This window comes from Giraffa tippelskirchi, chromosome X (assembly GCF_054371585.1).
Source record: "Giraffa tippelskirchi isolate mGirTip1 chromosome X, T2T-mGirTip1v1.2.pri, whole genome shotgun sequence".
In the NCBI taxonomy this organism is placed as follows: Eukaryota; Metazoa; Chordata; class Mammalia; order Artiodactyla; family Giraffidae; genus Giraffa; species Giraffa tippelskirchi.
In genome coordinates, this window is record NC_137289.1 from 92,953,868 (window position 1) to 92,970,052 (window position 16,185).

Consider the following 16,185-nt stretch of genomic DNA (forward strand, 5'->3'; position numbering starts at 1 on the left):
GATAATTACATCTTGGTTCCAGCTCTGTCCTCTATGCACATGAATTTCTGTAATTATTTTCTTAGGTTATCCCATCATTTGAGGCTGTGAAAATATTTTCTGTGATAAAAGTGGCAATGTTTGCCCAGTCTTTGCTTTTGTCTCTAACTTTTGTTTTTAAATAGCATTTCCAGTCATAGAACCATTTAAAACTGTGTGTGTGCATGTGTGTGTCTATATCAGCTTCTTGAGGCTCATGTCTCCATTTTCCATAGGTACACAAACCTTAACGTTGGGGAATATCTTAAGTTCCTTAGGAAACTTTTAAATGTTTTTTTGTGTTTTCCTACCCCACCTGTTTGCACATCTTGAGTCCTCTGGCACTTTCCTTGTTTCTTGATACTACTACTCATTCCTCATTGTCTGATATCTGGCTAAAGTCTACTGTTTCTCAAACTTCCAAGGCAGATATACAGCTTTTCTCAACTGTACTCCCATCAGACCTTAATCAAATATTTCTCCCAATAAGTCTGCAATTATTTCATTATATTATTTTCACCACTAGATTTTTGAATATTTGAGGCAAAGGCCTTGGATTACCAGCCCCGGACACCGGCTAAGCATGTAACAAACTTAAACAGTGAAAGAAATGAGATGGATTTCGATTTTTGAGGAAATTAATAATATTAAATACTGACAAGTGTAATATGCTAAACAAATTATGTGGTGTAGACAGAGTCTGGACCTTTCAATGACAAGGAAAGTACAATAAGGGAAAAAACCTTGAAAATGGTAAGCCTCTCAGGTCATTTGACCTTGCCTAAGTAGAATGTTTGGGGCTTCCCAAACATTCCCAGTGGTAAACAATCCACCTGCCAATACAGGAGATGCATGAGGCATGGGTTCTATCCCTGGGTTGGGAAGACTTCCTGGAGGAGGAAACGACAACCCACTCCAGTATTCATGCCTGGAAAATTCCATGATTAGCAGAGACTTGCGAACTAGTGTCCATGGGGTCGCAAAGATGCTGTCATATTCAAATTATGTAAGTAGAATGTTTACACAATTTGAATAGGACAGGATAATCTTAAATCATATTTTAAATATTCTCTGTTAGATGGCTATAGACAGTTGATAGAAGGTCTATATAATGCTTCAGGTTCAGTGGTGCTTGGCATGAAACAAACATGAATACTGACTGTAGAGTTGTGATTGCTTATGGTGAATGGTGAACGGTGCCGCCGGATTTGTGGTCTCCGAAGGAGAAGATTTAACTCCAGAAACAGAGACAGTCTCAGTCACTCAGAGCATTGTGTAGATTTTATCTAAAGTGAAAGCGACAGAAAAAGCTTCTGACACAGACATCAGAAGGGAGCAGGAGACAACCCACCTCACTAGTTCAAGTGGGGCTTTATACACTTATCAACTAGCTGCTTAGAATAGATAAAAAATACCTCAAGACTGCAAGAATTTTTCCCAGACCCTTTCCCTTAACATATGTCCTGGGATGACATCAGCACGAGATTAGCCAGAAGGAACAGGTTAACCCAGAGCTACAGCTGGGGAAGTTTTTACCCAGACCTTCTCCCATAACATACATCCAAAGGTCAAAAAAAAAAAAAAAAAAAGGCATGTCGTTGAATAAGAGATACTGCTGCCTACAATGGCCTACCTATCTAAAGCAAAGAATGTGAAAAAGAATGTTTATCTCCTCTTTAAAGGGGCCTTAGGCTTTGACTCCTTATCAACCTGTTTAAGTTAACTCTTTCATTTCCCCCTTTTTATTTTAGAAGAATATTGCTGCTGAGGGGAAAGGGGCAGAGAAATCTGTCAGTAACTGCTTCCTGCGGGTGAGGGGCACTGACCCTACGTTGTTGAAGCAACATATTCTCCTTACCCTTTTATTTTGGGTTTCTGATCCAAGGACCCCAAGTAATAAATACACAGTTACATATGTAAGGAGCAAACAGCAAAAAAAAAAAAAAAAAAACAGAATGATTACAATGATTATAGTCAAGATGGTTTTTCACAAAGGAGAGCTTGTAAACCAAGATTGTATCTGTGACCATGGTGGAACATCAGGGGAGTCCATTTTGAAGAGTGACCAGAATCTCTGCATCACTGTTACTTTGTCTGGGAAGCCATTGTATCCTTTAGAAAGAACAAACTAGATAAGTAGATTAAAAGGCAGAGACCAAATATCAGTACATGAATTATTGTAATCAGCAGTCCAAGCAAGAGTAAGAATCAGGTTACATTTGGTAGTAACTTTGATCCTGGTCTAGATAGAGTCAACACTTGGGCTGCCCTATTTATAAGAATGGAGCCATCTGGCATGTTCATATACATTTTGAATGTAGGTATAACAAACCCAGTTAGAAGTAGTTGAGAGAATGAAAACCTGAAATTTAACAGACAAAATAAATCTTACAATTTCTTTTCAGGCAAATGAGTCTATAACCCAATGTAGACAGGTGCTTTAGGTAGCCAGTTGTCAAAATTTGTCCGGGTAGGGCTTAGCTTCTTACTGTGGTATTAATGTATAAGCCAAAGTAGTTGTCACCATTAACAATTTTAGTGTTTTTCTAGATATGAGAAGATGCAAGAATTTGGACTCAAGAAAACATTTACCTGAAAATTTCTAACTATCCAAAGGCCTATTTTGTCCATTTTTCCAGAGCACAGAGCGAGTGCCTAATTTCTGATTTTCACCCTGAACTCCTTTCAGGGGATGTTGAAGGTCAGCAGCTGTAGTGTCCATGAGTTAATCTTTGTAGAGGCAGATAGCAAGTGCCAGTTACCAGAGCAGGGCCCTTTTATGGCCATGAGTTTGACCATGGTTTGTGGAGCATTTCGTTACCATCTTGTCCCATGTTGCTGGGAAGGTTCATTCCCAGGTCTGTCAAAGATTTCACTGATAGGCCACTCAATGTGTTAATATTGGACTAGGCCCTGTGAGTAACAAAAGTCTTTGGACCACCCCTGTCTCACTAGTCTCTTGGTCCAGGAAAATATTCCATCTTGTTGCTTCTCATAAACAGAGTCACACCATTATAATTATGGATTTCATATGGAACTGTACACCATCATTATATCAGTGGCTCAGTCACACGCTTGATAATGTAAGGGACAACACTTCTTGAAACAGGCAGTATAGAAAACAATATAGTTAGAAGTAATAGTAGACTAATCAGTAAGAACTTAAGTCAAGAACTTCTATTAGGTATAGCCCAGTGACATATCCATGTCATCTGATTTAGTTTGTTAAATGACTATAGCCTGTTGTTAATCTCCTGGTTGTAGATCCTGGAGCATCTGATCTTTATTCAAAGACTGGTTACTGAGATAAACTTTAGAAACAAACTCAGAGTGTCCTTTTTAATAGCTTAATTAAACTTCTTAGCAATGTAACATAACCACAAGGAACTACCTTAGAAGTTAGTCTTAGTAAATACAGATCTTAATTAACAAAACTAGAACCTAATATTCAGTGAAACTTGATAGATGCCTTAGGCCTGACATCAGTTTGGTGAATTTTTCTTTTAGATGTTCCCAGTATACTTTGAGATTTCTGCATATGTTGGGAGGCAGTCTTTTTATTTACCTGATAAGGCTGTTCAGAACCCAAGTGTCTCCAATTTCTGGAGGAATGAGGCAGAGAGAAAAATGTGATAATTTTACCCACAGGTGTAAATCACTAAGTTGTTTTGAACCATCAGTAACTTGAAAAGAGCTTCTTTATATCTGTAAACAAAGATTAGAAGCCAGTAATAAATCAGACAAAAAGTCATGAAAATTTCAATCATATTTAGCAGTCTGTTCAATCCCATGTAACCGATCCCTTTGTTTTGCCGTCCTTGCCTGACGACCGAGGATGCCACTGAAAGCAACAGTCTCCAAGAAGTTTGTGAAGTTTTTTGTCAATGTCTGTATGACCTGTCCAGCAAAGTGGGTGCTCAAATCACTGGAGATTGTAGAAAACACATTTTAACCTTTTTTTTTTCTATTGTGAGACATTAACCCTGAAGCCAGGAAAGGGTTTATCTTATCAAATAAAAGTGAGGTTTGTCAGGGAGCCAGGAAAAGCTAAGCAGTCGTCTTGGATTTCCCATAGCCTCAACTATTTGGTTTACAGCCATTGTTTATCTATTTAAAATGTCCTGATGAGGGGTTAATTTTTGTAGAAGCAGAAGGAGCTTTGTCTATGTGTGCCATAGTCTGTTATCAAAAGCCACATTTCAAGAAAACTTTGTTCTTTTATCAGGAAGAGAAAACCAAATTCCAGATTGGTACCAGCTTATATTCACTGTGAAACAATAGTTATTCACTTAGTCAAAGTAACAATAAAAGATTTCAAAGGCAGTTTAATGTCATAAGAAACTTGAATCATGCACAAAACTCTTCCACTTGCCACAAACCTTTTTTCATTTGCCACAATCCTTTTTTTATAATTTTTGTATTCATCACTTTATTTGCCCACTCAGAGAACAGCCATCTGTAAATTCAGATTTACTTCCTTTTTTCTTAATAGAATGTAATTTCATTCCTTATACCTTTTTATTGAAAACACACGTCCTACTTTCTTTCGGCAACCATGAACCGTACTTTATATCATCATTTTGTAGGCTGGTAAATATAAATCACCCAAAGCTATATCATTTGCTAAACTATCTTCACAATGTCTATGTTAATTAGATCAATAAACAAACATCAATACCAGGTATCAATTCAATAGTGAATATTTCCCAGTTCATACAAGTCTGAAATTCATTTAGTTTAGTTTTCTTGGATTTAGAACTGTTTGATTTGTAAGTGCTTACTTCTCCTTAGGCCAGATAAATAGAGCTCACTGACCAACTGGCCTTTAGCAATTTTGTCCAAGGACAAAGACACACACTGAGACACACATAAATCTGGACAGACAGAGACCTCACAGTTTTCCATTTGAAATTTAAAATGTCTCTGCCCTGTTTTTTCCTTGGCTTGAAGTTCTACCAATTTTCTCATGGCTGGAGCTCCAGAAAGAGTGGGCTGTGTATCTCAAGGACATGATAAGAGTTAACTTCAGGTTTTTTCCCAGACATGTTTTTGTTTCCCAGAATGTTTTTGTTTCTCAGGCAGGATCAGAGCTCCAAAAAAATATTTTAACAAGCCAGCTTTTTCCTAATTGCAGGTGCAAAAAGAAAAAATTTTGCAATTTCAAAAAGACTTCATTTTAACCAGTTTTCTCTGGAGTCTAAAGAATATCATGGCCATTCAGTGTCAAAAATGTCATCTCTGCTTTTTATAGTCATAGTTTCACATCTAAAATTTAAACCAGACAGTGTGCAAATTGGCTCTGCTGACAGGAGTAGACTGACTGATAAGATGTTGTCCCAGCAGGGATTGTCTCTCTAGGGAGGTGAGGTCTTCTCTTAAAGCAAAGAAAGCCTGCACATAAGGGATTTTTTAGGCTCTGGGGATCAAACTTATTCCAGTTTTTCAAAATACAATTTAAAGGGGTGATTCTGGAACTGCTATCTCCCATCTGTAAGAGAGAAAAAAGCAGTGCCCAGTGCCATGGCTTTTTTTTTTCTACTGGAGGCATCCCTCTCTGCTCTAGATGGGGGTGGAGAGACAGGTGTTCAACCTAAGCTGCCTTCCCTGGCTGGAGTTAGCCTGTCCCTTATGAATGCAGGTGTCTCATTACTGTCCCTTCTCGTTCTACCACCGAGGTGGTGTGGAGATGCACGAGGGGTAGACCTGATGGCATCCCAGATTGATGTCCAGTTCCTCACCATTAAAACCTTGACTTGATTTCCCTTTTTCTCCAGTGCCACCCAGGGTGGAGCAGAGTAGTTTTCTGGAATGCTTCCAAAGCTAAGACCACCAGGGGAAACACCAGTCTTCTATGTGTCTGTGCACATTCCTGAGCATATCCCTGACTGCAGTAGAAGTGGTAAGTCACAAAGGGATGAACAGAAAACCCAAGATGTCCCTTCTGAGAGTTGCCACATGCATCTATCTGAAAACAAAGGAGGTGATGGAGGGCCAGCCTGTGAGGAAACAATAATCGTTCACGTTCACTGGGTGTCAAGGTCAACCTTTCCATTTCTGTCCAGGAGATGTACAAAAACAATATCTAAGGAGTTGAGACAAGAGCCACTTGAGGGCTTTCTCTGATCCACTAAGAGCTAACACTACCAAGGGAAGAAGCCAGCCGCATTCCCAATCTGCCTAAATCCAGGGTTCCCCAGTCTGTGTCCTCCGGAATTGCATGTTGACCAGCAATGCTTCAATCCATATAGTCCACAGGCATAGCCGTGACAAGAACTTGCCTCTGGGTCTCTGGGATCAGGATGGTGATTTCCGGTCTGAGAGATGTCCCTGGAGCTAGAGCTGTAGCTAGCTCTCTAAATGTTCCTGCCTGCAGTGTCCTGTAAAACTTGGAATGGAGTCTGGCTAGCCAAACACAATAACAGCATGGATTACAAGTCCATTGAAAGTCTACAGTCCGGCATACTAGGTTCAGTTCAGTTCAGTTCAGTTCAGTCGCTCAGTTGTGTCCGACTCTCTGCGACCCCATGAATTGCAGCACGCCAGGCCTCTCTGTCCATCACCAACTCCCGGAGTCTACCCAAACCCATGTTCATCGAGCCAGTGATGCCATCCAACCATCTCATCCTCTGTCGTCCCCTTCTCCTCCCGCCCCCAATCCTACCAAGCATTAGGGTCTTTTCCAATGAGTCAACCCTTTGCATGAGGTGCCCAAAGTATTGGAGCTTCAGCTTCAACATCAGACCTTCCAATGAACACCAAGGATTGATCTCTTTTAGGATGGATTGATTGGATCTCCTTGCAGTCCAAGGGACTCTCAAGAGTCTTCTCCAACACCACAGTTCAAAAGCATCAATTCTTTGGTGCTCAGCTTTCTTCACCGTCCAACTCTCACATCCATACATGACCACTGGAAAAACCATAGCCTTGACTAGACGGACTTTTGTTGGCAAAGTAATGTCTCTGCTTTTAAACATGCTATCTAGGTTGGCCATAACCTTCCTTCCAAGGAGTAAGCATCTTTTAATTTCATGGCTGCAGTCACCATCAGCAGTGATTCTGGAGCCCAAAAAAGTAAAGTCTGACACTGTTTCCACTGTTTCCCAATCTATTTCCCATGTAGTGATGGGACCAGAAGCCATGATCTTCGTTTTCTGAACGTTGAGCTTTAAGCCAACTTTTTCACTCTCCTCCTTCACCTTCATCAAGAGGCTCTTTAGTTCTTCTTCACTTTCTGCCATAAGGGTGGTGTCATCCGCATATCTGAGGTTATTGATATTTCTCCCGGCAATCTTGATTCCAGCTTGTGTTTCTTCCAGCCCAGCGTTTCTCATGATGTACTCTGCATATAAGTTAAATAAGCAGGGTGACAATATACAGCCTTGACGTACTCCTTTTCCTATTTGGAACCAGTCTGTTGTTCCATGTCCAGTTCTAACTGTTGCTTCCTGACCTGCATACAGGTTTCTCAAGAGGCAGGTCAAGTGGTCTGGTATTCCCATCTCTTTCAGAATTTTCCACAGTTTATTGTGATCCACACAGTCAAAGGCTTTGGCATAGTCAATAAAGCAGAAATAGATGTTTTTCTGGAACTCTCTTGCTTTTTCGATGATCCAGCGGATATTGGCAATTTGATCTCTGGTTCCTCTGCCTTTTCTAAAACCAGCTTGAACATCTGGAAGTTCACGGTTCACATATTGCTGAAGCCTGGCTTGGAGAATTTTGAGCATTACTTTACTAGCATGTGAGATGAGTGCAATTGTGCAGTAGTTTGAGCATTCTTTGGCATTGCCTTTCTTTGGGATTGGAACGAAGACTGACCTCTTGCATTCCTGTGGCCACTGCTGAGTTTTCCAAATTTGCTGGCATATCGAGTGCAGCACTTTCACAGCATCACCTTTGAGGATTTGAAATAGCTCAACTGGAATTCCATCACCTCCACTAGCTTTGTTCATAGTGATGCTTTCTAAGGCCCACTTGACTTCCCATTCCAGGATGTCTGGCTCTAGGTGAGTGATCACACCATCGTGATTATCTGCGTCGTGAAGATCTTTTTTGTATAGTTCTTCTGTGTATTCTTGCCACCTCTTCTTAATATCTTCTGCTTCTGTTAGGTCCATACCATTTCTGTCCTTTATCAAGCCTATCTTTGCATGAAATGTTCCTTTGGTATCTCTAATTTTCTTGAAGAGGTCTCTAGTCTTTCCCAATCTGTTGTTTTCCTCTATTTGTTTGCACTGATCGCTGAGGAAGGCTTTCTTATCTCTCCTTGCTATTCTTTGGAACTCTGCATTCAGATGAGAATATCTTTCCTTTTCTCCTTTGCTTTTCGCTTCTCTTCTCTTCCCAGCTATCTGTAAGGCCTCCTCAGACAGCCATTTTGCTTTTTTGCATTTCTTTTCCATGGGGATTTTCTTGATCCCTGTCTCCTGTACAATCACGAACCTCTGTCCATAGTTCATCAGGCACTCTGTCTATCAGGTCTAGTCACTTAAATCTATTTGTCACTTCCACTGTATACTCATAAGGGATTTGATCTAGGTCATACCTGAATGGACTAGTGGTTTTCCCTACTTTCTTCAATTTAAGTCTGAATTTGGCAATAAGCAGTTCATGATGTGAGCCACAGTCTGCTCCTGGTCTTGTTTTTGCTGACTGTATAGAGTTTCTCCATCTTTGGCTGCAAAGAATATAATCAATCTGATTTCGGTGTTGACCATCTGGTGATGTCCACGTGTAGAGTCTTCTCTTGTGTTGTTGGAATAGGGTGTTTGCTATTACCAGTGCGTTCTCGTGGCAAAACTCTATTAGCCTTTGCCCTGCTTCATTCTGTACTCCAAGGCCAAACTTGCCTGTTATGCCAGGTGTTTCTTGACTTCCTTCCAGTCCCCTATAATGAAAAGAACATCTTTTTTGGGTGTTAGTTCTAGAAGGTCTTGTAGGTCTTCATAGAATCATTCAACTTCAGCTTCTTCGGCGTTACTGGTCGGGGCATAGACTTGGATTACCGTGATATTGAATGGTTTGCCTTGGATACGAACAGAGATCATCTGTCATTTTTGAGATTGCATCCAAGTACTGCATTTTGGACTCTTTTGTTGACCATGATGGCTACTCCATTTCTTCTAAGGGATTCTTGCCCACAGTAGTAGATATAATGGTCATCTGAGTTAAATTCACCCATTCCAGTCCATCTTAGTTTGCTGATTCCTAGAATGTCAACGTTCACTCTTGCCATCTCCTGTTTGACCACTTCCAGTTTGCCTTGATTCATGGACCTAACATTCCAGGTTCCTATGCAATATTGCTCTTTACAGCATCGGACTTTGCGTCTATCACCAGTCACATCCACAGTTGGGTATCGTTTTTGCTTTGGCTCCATCCCATCATTCTTTCTGGAGTTATTTCTCCACTAATCTCCATTAGCATATTGGGCACCTACTGACCTGGAGGGTTCATCTTTCAGTGTCCTATCCTTTTGCCTTTTCATACTGTTCATGGGGTTCTCAAGGCAAGAATACTGAAGTGGTTTGCCATGCCCTTCTCCAGTGGACCACAATCTGTCAGACCTCTCCACCATGACCCATCCATCTTGGGTGGCCCCACACGGCATGGCTTAGTTTCATTGCGATAGACAAGGCTGTGGTCCGTGTGATCATACTAGGTTAGTAGCTTTAATTCCCCAAGCAGTTATGAAATGGTCAGAGAGACCAGGAAAAGCTGACTGGGGAAAAGAAGTTTGGTCCATATGCTTCTGAGTTAGTAAAGTAGAGACTTTACAGTAAAAGAGCAAAGGAGTCCCAGCTGAGTATACCTACCTTGTCCTGTATATCCCAGATGAGCTCCCAAGATGAGAGCTTATGGTGAATGGTGAACAGTGCTGCTGGATTCATGGTCGCTGAAGGAGAAGTTTTAACTCCGGGACCAAAGAGAGTCTCAGTCACTGTGAGCATTGTGTAGATTTAATTTAAAGTGAAAGTTATAAAAAACGCTTCTGACATAGACATAAGGGGGCAGGAGAGAACCCACCTCACTAGTTTAGGAAGGGCCTTATATACTTCTCAGCTCCCTGCTGAGAATAGATAAAAATACCTCAAGGCCGTAAGAATTTTTCCCAGACCCTTTCCCATAACATACATCCTAAGATGATATCAGCACAAGATTAGTCAGAAGGAACAGATTAACCCAGAGCTCCAGCTGTGGAAGTTTTTACCCAGAGGTCCCATGACATATATCCAAAGCTCAAAAAAAATAATAATAATAAAGGCATGTCATTGAACAAGAGATAAGGCTGCCTACCAAATCTACTTGTCTAAGGCAAAATTGTGCCCATCTCACATGGTAGTAAAGTAATGCTCAAAATTCTCCAAGCCAGGCTTCAGCAATACGTGAACCATGAACTTCTAGATGTTCAAGCTGGTTTTAGAAAAGGCAGAGGAACCAGAGATCAAATTGCCAATATCCGCTGGATCATCAAAAAAGCAAGAGAGTTCCAGAAGAACATCTACTTCTGCTTTATTGACTATGCCAAAGCCTTTGACTGTGTGGATCACAATAAACTGTGGAAAATTCTGAAAGAGATGGGAATACCAGACCACTTGACCTGCCTCTTGAGAAACCTGTATGCAGGTCAGGAAGCAACAGTTAGAACTGGACATGGAACAACAGACTGGTTCCAAATAGGAAAAGGAGTACGTCAAGGCTGTATATTGTCACCCTGCTTATTTAACTTATATGCAGAGTACATCATGAGAAACGCTGGGCTGGAAGAAGCACGAGCTGGAATCAAGATTGCCGGGAGAAATATCAATAACCTCAGATATGCAGATGACACCACCTTTATGGCAGAAAGTGAAGAACTAAAGAGCCTCTTGATGAAAGTGAAAGAGGTGAGTGAAAAAGTTGGCTTAAAGCTCAATGTTCAGAAAACTAAGATCATGGCAACTGGTCCCATCACTTCATGGGAAATAGATTGGGAAACAGTGGAAACAGTGTCAGACTTTATTTTGGGGGGCTCCAAAATCACTGTTGATGGTGATTGCAGCCATGAAATTAAAAGACACTTACTCCTTGGAAGGAAGGTTATGGCCAACCTAGATAACATATTTAAAAGCAGAGACATTACTTTGCCAACAAAAGTCCGTCTAGTCAAGGCTATGGTTTTTCCAGTGGTCATGTATGGATGTGAGAGTTGGACGGTGAAGAAAGCTGAGGGCCACAGAATTGATGCTTTTGAGCTGTGGTGTTGGAGAAGACTCTTGAGGGTCCCGTGGACTGCAAGGAGATCCAATCAATCCATCCTAAAGGAGATCAGTCTTGGGTGTTCATTGGAAGGACTGATGTTGAAGCTGAAACTCCAATACTTTGGCCACCTCATGCGAAGAGTTGACTCTTTGGAAAAGATCCTAATGCTGGGTAGGATTGGGGACAGGAGGAGAAGGGGACAACAGAGGATGAGATGGTTGGATGGCATCACTGACTCGATGGACATGGGTTTGGGTAAACTCCGGGAGTTGGTGATGGACAGGGAGGCCTGGCATGCTGCGATTCATGGGGTCGCAAAGAGTCGTACACAACTGAGCGACTGAACTGAACTGACTGAAGGCAAAAGAATGTGAAAAAGAAGGAATATTTATCTCCTCCTTAAAGGGGCCTTAGGCTTTGACTCCTTATCAACCTGCCTAAGTTAACTCTCTAGGATGGAGATGCCTTACATGAGGCACTACACAAGGCTTTAGGTTCCCTGTACCGAGACTCTGTGCTCATCCCACCTGGTTGAGTGGTCCCCATGCTGGCCACATTATGTTCCATTATGCAGTGCTCCAGTTGTAAGGCAGATGGAAACCCTGTCCCCTTTGGCAAACTTGTTTTGTTGCCCAGCTTTAACCCAGCCAGGGTGTCTACTTCATATGCAGTACCTACTTATCTCTTATCTTATCTCTGCCCCCTTTTTGGTCAGGAACTTGCTCTCTAGTGTATGTCACACCCCACAAAGATCTGGCCAGGAGTAATGCCTCCTTGCCTCTACCAGTATATACCCACCAGAGTTTACATCATGCAGCAGTGTGTACCCCCGTGTTCCTGGCACCAAGATTGGCCACTGGTTTGGCAGGGGCTGCCACTGGGGGAACTTCTTTGCATAAATTTCAACAGCTTTCTACTGACACTGCTGGAACCATAGGAAAAAACTTCAAGGACCCTGTGACGTCTACAATCCCAGTTAGGCTCCCTAGCCACTATGGTTCTATGAAATCACTGGGCCCTAGACTTACTGACCAGAGGGCAGGGGGGCACATGTCTTTATCTGAAGGAAGAATGCTGTCTTTATTATCACTAGTCTGGACAGGTCCATGAAGATACAAGGGGATCTTAGAACAGGCCACAAACATCTGGGATTTGGGTTCGACAGGCGTGTGGAGTCCTCCTTCTTTCCCCTCTTGACTCCTGCCATTTCTGGGTCCACCAATGACTATCCTATTAGGCTTTCTATTTTGCCCCTGTATGCTTCAACTCCTCCTTGCCAAGTTTATCTCCAACAGACTCCAACAGGTTCAAGCCAAACTGATGTTAATACAAGGGTGGAAGCTGGTTTCAAATATGGAATACCTCAACTTAGAACAGGTAGAGAGATTTCTGCTCTGCCAGGCAGGACTATGCCCACTCTCAGCAAGAAGGATTTACAGAAGAGAGAGAGACCTCCACCCCCAATTCCCAAGTATCCTGAGTATGAAGTTTCTCAGCAGGGAGATGTTAGGGAAAATGCACTGATTGAAACCACCCACCTTGGCCATGCACCATAGTAATCATTTGCATGAGTTATTTTAAGACAGGAGGTCCTATTAAGGAACATGGAACTAATAAGCCACCACCAACCAGAAAGGTTAAGGAATAGTCAAAAGGAGATGCCAGGTGTCCTACTACTTCCCAGAATCCTCCTATCTGGAATCCATCTTGGCTGAACAGTGCACCACCAGGAAGAACCCTGAATCAGAATGATTAGCCAGAGACAACTCAGAAACTAATCCCATTACCATAAAACCCAAGGCTGCAGGCCACGTGGCACAGCAGTTCTCCTAGGTTCCCTTACCCTACTGCTCTCCGCCTGGGTGCCCCTGCACAATAAAGTCTCTTGCTTTGTCAGCATGTGTGTCTCCTTGGACAATTCACTTCCAAATATTAGACAACAGCCCACTGTTGGGCCCTGAAAGGGATCTCCTTTCCTGCAACACTTCATCTCCAAATTCTTTCATGATGAAGAAAGAACCTTAAATTCACCAGCAACACTATTGCTACTGCAACAAATTGCCAGAAATTGAGGGGGTTAAAACAGCATACACTTATTATCTCCAAGTTTTTTGTTTTTGTTTTTGTTTTTAGGGCAGAAGTCTGGTAGGGGTTTCACTGGGTTAAAATTCGGGAGTCAACAGGCTGTGTTCCTTTCTGGAGGCTCCAGGGGGAACCCATTTCCTGTTCATTTGGTTTGTTGGCAGATCAATTCTTTGCAGTGGCAGGACTGAGGTCCTGTTTTTCCTGCTGGCTGCAAGTTGAGGGCTATTCCCAGCTTTTAGAGGCTGCCACATTCCTTGGTTCATGGCCCCCTTTCTTCAACTTCAAAGCCAGCAATGATGGGCCAAGTCCTTCTCACATTACACCCCTCTAACCCACTATGATACTGTGATTTATAATAAGAAAAACACATTTGGTCCCTGGCCTTGTTGGAATTTCCTGTGATGAGGGTCAGAAAGGTATCTTTAGTTATGTTAATGAGAGACTTTTGAAAAGCACCTAAGGGGTGGGGGATCTGATTGCCAGAGAAGCCAACCAGGTGATTAGAGGGTTGGAACTTTCAGTCCTACCCCACCCCACCCCCACCCTCACAGTCCCATCCCAATCTCCAGGGAGCAGAGAGGGCATGGAAGTTGACTCAGTGGCCATTGGCCAATGATTTAACAGTCATGGCTGTGTAATGAAGTCCACATCAAAGCCCTAAAGGATGGGTTTGGAGAGCTTCTGGGTTGGTGAGAACTTTGTAGGTGTGGGGAGAATAGGGCACCTGGAGGGGGCATGAAAGCGCCCACCCCTTCTCCCATGCTTTGCCCTATGCATCTCTTCCATCTGGCTGTTCCCGAGTTATAGGCTTCTACAATAAACATGTAGTCTAGTAAGTAAAATGTTTGAGTTCTGTGAGCCACTATCAAACCCAAGGAGGGAGTTGTTGGAATCTCCAATCTATAGCTGGTGGGTCAGAAGCCCAGGTGACAACATGGACTTGCGATTGCTGTCTGAACTGGGGGTGAGGGAACAGTCTTGTAGGACCAAAGCCCTAACTTGTGGAATCTGACCCTGTCCCCAGGTAGATAGTGTCAGAATTGAGTTGAACTGTAGGATACCCAGCTGGCGCCTGAGAATTGCTTGATGTGGGGGAAAACCCCACCTGTGGATCAGATGGTAAAGAATCTGCCTGCAATACGGGAGACCTGGGTTCGATCCCTGGGTCGGGAAGATCCCCTGGAGGAGGGCATGGCAACCCACTCCAGTATTCTTTCCTGGAGAATCCCTTGCACAGAGGAGCCTGGCAGGCTACAGTCCATGGGGTTGCAAAGAGTCAGACATGACTGAGCAACTAAGCACAGCACACAGTAGAATCTTTACCCATTCTTCTGCCTCCCACTTATACTTTGGAGAGATCATGTTGTTACATGGGGTTTACCTAGATAATCCAGAAAAATCTCCCTACTTTAAGGTCTGCTGGTTAGCAACTTTAACTCCATCTGCAAAGTTATTTCCACTTTGCCCTGTAACACAACATATTCACAGGTTCTGGGAATTAGGACACAGACATATTTGGGGAGGTATTATTTTGCCCACTACAGCAGTGGTATATGTCATGACCCTCCACTAGCCCTCTTCTGACACCATTCCAGCGGAGAGGGTGAGGACCACCTCAGTTTTGCTTGGTATGGATTAATGGTCTGGCTTTCCACTGTGCCTTCTTTGACACCACTTTCGCAGGAAAGAGGGAGGGAGGTTGGAGCACCTTCATGCAGCCATGTGAAGGTAGAAATCTAGACTCCCAACCCAGTGTTTGTTGGCAGGAATGGGAGTGTGGCCACTACTATTTCTGCAGTGGTGTTTAGCTGGAGTAAGGCAGTTATTATCTAAAAGTTTTGTGGTCTTCCTAGGCTGCCCCTTTCAATGGTCTTCTGACTAGTGAGAGCACGCTTTTCTTCTTTGTGTCCACTCTCATTTCCAAGTTGCTGCCTTCTCTGGCACCACAGTCCAGGATATATGAAGCAAAAGGAAAAGCCAGGGCACTTGCCATCCTGTTGTTTATTCAGTCCCGAGGTTCCTACCTGGTTAGCATTCTTCTTATTCCCTTTCAGAGTCTTGTTTATATATAAATAAGACTTCCCAGGCAGCTCAGTGGTAAAGAATCTGCCTGCCAATGCAGGAGATAGAGATTCGATCCCTGGATCAGGAAGATCGCCTGGAGGAGGAAATGACAACCCACTCCAGTATTCTTGCCTAGAAAATCCCATGAACAGAGGAGACGGGCAAGCTACAGTCCATAGAGTCCCCAAGAGTTGGACACAACTGAGCGCACATGCACACACACACACACACACACACACACACACATGTATGTATGTATGTGTGTGTGTGCGTGTGTGTGTGTAATTTGTCTAGGATATACAATACAAATGACTATATTTGTCTTAGCTATACTGAGTGAGGAGAAGGCAATGGCACCCCACTCCAGTACTCTTGCCTGGAAAATCCCATGGACGGAGGAGCCTGGTGGGCTGCAGTCCATGGGATCACAAAGAGGCGGACACGACTGAGCGAATTCACTTTCACTTTTCACTTTCATGCATTGGAGAAGGAAGTGGCAACCCACTCCAGTATTCTTGCCTGGAGAATCCCAGGGATGGGGGAGCCTGGTGGGCTACCGTCTATGGGGTCGCACAGAGTCGGACACGACTGAAGTGACTTAGCAGCAGCAGCAGCAGCAGCAGCATACTGAGTGAGAGGAATGGGGAATAGAGTGTCTACTCCATCTTCTCCCAGAACTAGAGGTGCACAGAATATTTTTTAAATATTATTTGTTTATTAAAACATATTTTCATTTACAATTAAATTATATAGTTTTAAACAATTTTTATTGGAGTA